Raw genomic sequence first — 4,360 nt, 5'->3', positions numbered from 1 at the left:
TATTAAAAAATTGAATTCAAATTTGTGCTGTTTCATAATGCATCGATAGCACGTACTTTCAGCTTATGAAATAATAAGTAAAAACCTGCTCATATGGCTATTTTTGAATAATTGCGTACTACTTATATATTATTTATGTATAAGTTATAGCATAATTACAATATCTTGCAGTATAATGATGCAAAATTATATTCATAGTTATATTAGAGAGGTTAATATAATAATGTGTCAGAACTACATGTGTCCGGCGACATCACATATAAGACCATGCACCGACACACGCGAGCCTATGGTAATCCATCAATCCTTAGCATTTGCTCGGCTCGCCTCACGACGCACGAGCGCCTATGGCCACCACCGTCCCCGTCTCCGGCAGCGACCGCCTCCGCGACCTCCAGGCTTTCGACGACACCAAGGCCGGCGTCAAGGGCCTCGTCGACGCCGGCGTCACCACCATCCCCTACTTCTTCCGCCACCCGCCCGACCCCCTCCCGGTCGCCACCCCGTCGTCCGAACAAGATGCCGCCATCCCGGTCATCGACATCGACCTCGCCAACAGTGAGGACGTTGTCGCCAATCTCAGAGCGGCCGCCGGGACCGTCGGCTTCTTCCAGGTGGTCAAACACGGCCTGCCCGGGGGAGCTCATGGACGAGATGCTCGCGGCGGTGCGGCGGTTCAACGAGGACGCCCTGGAGGCGAAGGTGCCCTACTACACCAGGGACACCGGCCGCAAGGTGCGGTTCAAGTCCAACTTCGACCTGTTCCGGTCGCCGGCGGCCGGCTGGCGCGACACGCTGGTAATGGAGATGGCTCCGGAGGCGCCCTCGCCGGAGGAGATCCCGCCGGCGTGCAGGGGTGTGGCCGTGGACAACGCGGCGGCGGTGCGGACGCTCGGGGAGCGGCTGTTCGAGCTGCTGTCGGAGGCGCTGGGCCTCCACACGGCGCACCTCGGCCGCGACGCCGGCTGCATGGACGGGCTGACCATGGCGGTGCACTACTACCCGGCGTGCCCGGAGCCCGACGCGACGATGGGCGCGAGCCGGCACTCCGACCCCAGCTTCCTCACCGTGCTGCTGCAGGACGCGTCCGGCGGGCTCCAGGCGCTGCTGGAGCGGCCGCGGCGGCGGTGGCTGCACGTCCCTCCTGTGGCCGGCGCGCTGGTCGTCAACGTCGGCTACCTCCTCCAGCTGGTGTCGAACGACCGGCTCCGGAGCGTGGAGCACCGCGTGGTGGCCTGCGGCGTCGGCCCGCGGGTGTCGGCGGCGTGCTTCTTCCGGCCGGAGTACGCGTCGGCGAGGGAGTACGGGCCGGCCGTGGCCGCGGACAGCGACGCGCGGCCGGCGGCGGTGTACAGGAGCACGACGGCGGGGGAGTTCCTGGCGGGCTTATACGGCGGCAAGAAGGGGGTCGAGGGGCGGTCCGCGGCGCTGGACCAGCTCAGGCTTCCAGCTGCTGCTCCCGTCGACGTCTCCGCCACTACTGCAACCATTCCACGTGCACCACCGTAGTGTCGGCGAAGACGAAGGCAAGACCGGTCAGGCGATACGTCATTGCTTAAATTGTTGGAACATTCCTTCTCATGTGTACTGTAATGCGTATACTAATTAATCTAAATATATATAAATAATATATATTAATTAATAAATAAATCTTGAAATAACCAAAACACTGCATCATAACATATAGCAATGTCGACAAATGTGTGTCGGCAGAGATGAAACCACGCCTACAGCACCTATGGCAGGAGCCATAGGCTAGATCTGTAATTAATCTCTTTAAATTACGTAAAATTATATAAATTTTAAAATTAGTTAATATTATATTAGCTTAGCACTACTTTTTTTTTCGGCCATAATCAACTAACCATCTATGTCAGCAAAACGTACATACCGGCAGATCATCTGTCGGTTTGTATCATGTATCTCAAAACTTGTCAATCTGAGGTCAGAGTGTCCATCGATGAGAGTAATTTTACCGTCAGAAGGTATAATGAGATACCTAATGAGATACCAAAATTTTAATATAAAATTTGGTACCTCCGATTTTGCACTAAAAATTTGATATCTACTTTTTAAGGACGGTAAAATTTCTCTAAAAAGAAATCGAGCGACTCTCTATCGCCAAAGCTTCGTCCGTTCGATCCATTGAACAACCCAGATGCATTTACCACGTGCTAGTATATAATGCCTCACCTGTTCTCCCAAACCCTAGACCTAGATCCCATCTTCCCATGATCCCATCCGACCCCCTTTGTAAAGTAGGAATAATTTTTTTGTTGCGCTCATTAGGGGGCGTTTGTTCCCCTCGACTTTTTTTTTAAGTTAGTGTGATATCGAATGTTTAGATACTAATTAGAAGTATTAAATATAGAGTATTAATAAAACTCACTCCATACTCTGAACTATTTCGTGAGACGAGCCTAACTAGTCCATGATTAGTGAATGTGATGCTACAATAAACATTTGCTAATTATGAATTAATTAGGCTTAAAAAATTTGTCTAATGAAATAGCCTTCATTTATGGAATTGGTTTTGCTATCAGTATTTAATACTCCTAATTAACATCTAAATATCCGATGTGACAAGGGACAAAAAAGTCCTTCGATCCAAACAACCACTTAGTCATTATTGCTACTGCCTAGATTTCATTTTTTGTTTGTGCTCCGTAGAGCGGCTTATTTAATTTCAGTGAGGCAGTGATTTGATGCTTTTGTAATGATGGTGTATACGTATATACTAGCATAATGCCCGTGCTTCGTCACGGGGATAAAAAATCATTCCATGTAAAATTCAATTAAGATATATGACATACATGTATATATAATTTAATATGCTGTCAAGTCTCATAAAAATATTTTTAAGTAGGATTTGATGCCATTAATTGGCCACGTATCGCGAGAACATAGAAGATGGACGAATATGGACGAATAGAAATAATCTATATTTTTAAGTAGATAAAGGTATTATCAATATGCACGTGCATAGCAACGGATGACTTTTGAGTATACAACTATGGATGATTAAAGGGTTATTGTTTGGTGCAAACAAAAATAGTTTGTGATAAAACTTTTACATACTTGTTTTTAGCTATGTAAAAGCAAATGTTGAAAAAAAAAGTATGAATAAGAAAAACCTTAAAAATCAACTTCAATTTAAGGTTAAAGTTAAAATTTATAATTATAAGAAGAAGCGAAAAACGATGGTGTAATTGTTATAAGAAAGATAGTGATGTAATAAAATTAGAGTTTCTCGTCGTCCTGTAACCTGCGTATTGCTTCATCGGTCACATAGTTAACGATCCATAGTGTGCTAAAACTAACATGATCGGTAATTGTTGCATTATCTATAACTGCTGCGATATTAGTCTTGAACACCCACTCCATCTGGCCACCGCATGATTATGATGATTCATTGAGCAACCAGACTCGGAATCGCCGCAAATTATTGTCATTCCAAAGCAACGCAAAGTAGACTCCTTTCTCTGATTTTTCCCAAGTTAAAACGCCATTGTCATATTCCACAATTTTGCTCCTTAGTGACGATCTGATCATCTGATAGGGTTATTCTGTAAATTGAGGAAGTACGCCTTGAAGGGATGCTGCGCTCTAGGCAGTCATCATCCTCCTGTTGGGACGGGGAGCCGTCCGGATCCTGGCCCAATGGACTGAGCTCCCGAGACCGGAGTCGCGGTCTTTGTGCGACACTGCGACGGCGACCGCCGCAAGGCCGATGAGAAGACCCTAGAGAAACGCGACGATGCGTTGAGGCACGGGAGAGGCTCGCTTTGGCGACGGTGGTGGCTGCGCCAGAGGAGGAGGTAGAGGCTTCACCGATCGCGAGGTTGTTGGGGTGTCCCACTGAGACCCGCACGCGGGTGGACGACGGTGGCGAGACATCCGACGGGAGCGAGACATCCAGCGGCGGCGGCGGCGATATGCGTCGTGCGTGAGTGCTTTGCTTGTGTGCGTGTTTTTTTCTCTTTTCTTAAAGATGTGTGATGTGAAAGTAGTAAAGATGTGTCTCTCTATCTGTCCGTGTCCACGACCCACCACCACAGATTCACGTGCCTCCCAAGCACACGGCCCTCAGGCCGAGGGCAAAGCCGGCCCAGTAGCACGGGTGTAAGGAAAGAACAAAGAAATCGTTGCTGCTGCTGACGTCGTCACGACGTATGGATGACGTCAGCACAAACGAACGAAAATCCCGAGCAGAATCGTTACCGCTTTTTATAATAGTGTATATATATATAATATAGCCAACAAGCTGACTATAAAACTCTTTGTAGTCTTTTCTTATCTTAGCCTACTAATATAGTAGTTAGCTCTTCATCATTAATGCAGAATTCACATATCTCTTACA

At 47.7% G+C, this 4,360-nt stretch overlaps 1 pseudogene; it reads left to right on the top strand.

Annotated features, from left to right (window-relative positions):
* The first annotated feature begins 347 nt into the window (after positions 1–347).
* Positions 348–1,509, top strand: LOC102707892 (annotated as a pseudogene).
* Positions 1,510–4,360: the final 2,851 nt, after the last annotated feature.

Source organism: Oryza brachyantha, chromosome 8 (genome assembly GCF_000231095.2).
Source record: "Oryza brachyantha chromosome 8, ObraRS2, whole genome shotgun sequence".
Lineage (NCBI taxonomy): Eukaryota > Viridiplantae > Streptophyta > Magnoliopsida > Poales > Poaceae > Oryza > Oryza brachyantha.
Note: the sequence above shows the minus strand (reverse complement) of the source record. Positions and strands in the feature narration are given on the sequence as shown.